This window comes from Penaeus japonicus, unplaced genomic scaffold, assembly GCF_977035675.1.
Source record: "Penaeus japonicus unplaced genomic scaffold, GWHDUDI00000001_assembly GWHDUDI00000037, whole genome shotgun sequence".
Classification (NCBI taxonomy): domain Eukaryota; kingdom Metazoa; phylum Arthropoda; class Malacostraca; order Decapoda; family Penaeidae; genus Penaeus; species Penaeus japonicus.
Window position 1 is genome coordinate 15,031,752 of NW_028234439.1, and position 663 is coordinate 15,032,414.

Sequence of the window (663 nt, forward strand, 5' to 3'; positions counted from 1 at the left end):
TAATACTAACAATAATGTTAATGATAATGTTGACATGATTATAATGATAACAAAAGTAAGGACAATAATGATGATGATGATGATGATATTAACTATAAGGATTAATATCGTCAATGTTATTAATATCATTATTGCTATTATTATTTTTATTGTCATTATCATTATCATTATCATCAATATTACCATTATTGTTATTGTCACTCTCGTTGTTGTTATCATTATTATTATCATAATGTTGAAAGTAATATATTATGATAATAATGATACTGTTGACGCTATCATTACTAATGATAATGAGGAAAGTAGTGATAATAATGATGATAGTAATTATAATATACATGATAATAAAAACAATTATAGTTTCAATAGTAGTTATTATAACAATAATAGTTATATTACTGCTAAAATTGCTAATCTTATCAAAAATGTTAATTGCGCCATGGCCGGGAATCGAACCCGGGTTGACCTACTTGGCTGGCAGAAAGGGCCAACTACACCTCAGCCCTGACCACCAGACCACCATGGCACTGGAATAAAGGACGATCTGGGGTTTAAATCTCGCGCTCTCTTGCACACGCAGAGAGCCCCCCCCCCTCTCTCAATTCCTTTCTCCCTCCCTCTCTCTCTCCCTCTATTCCTCTCTCCCTCCATTCCTCTCTCTCT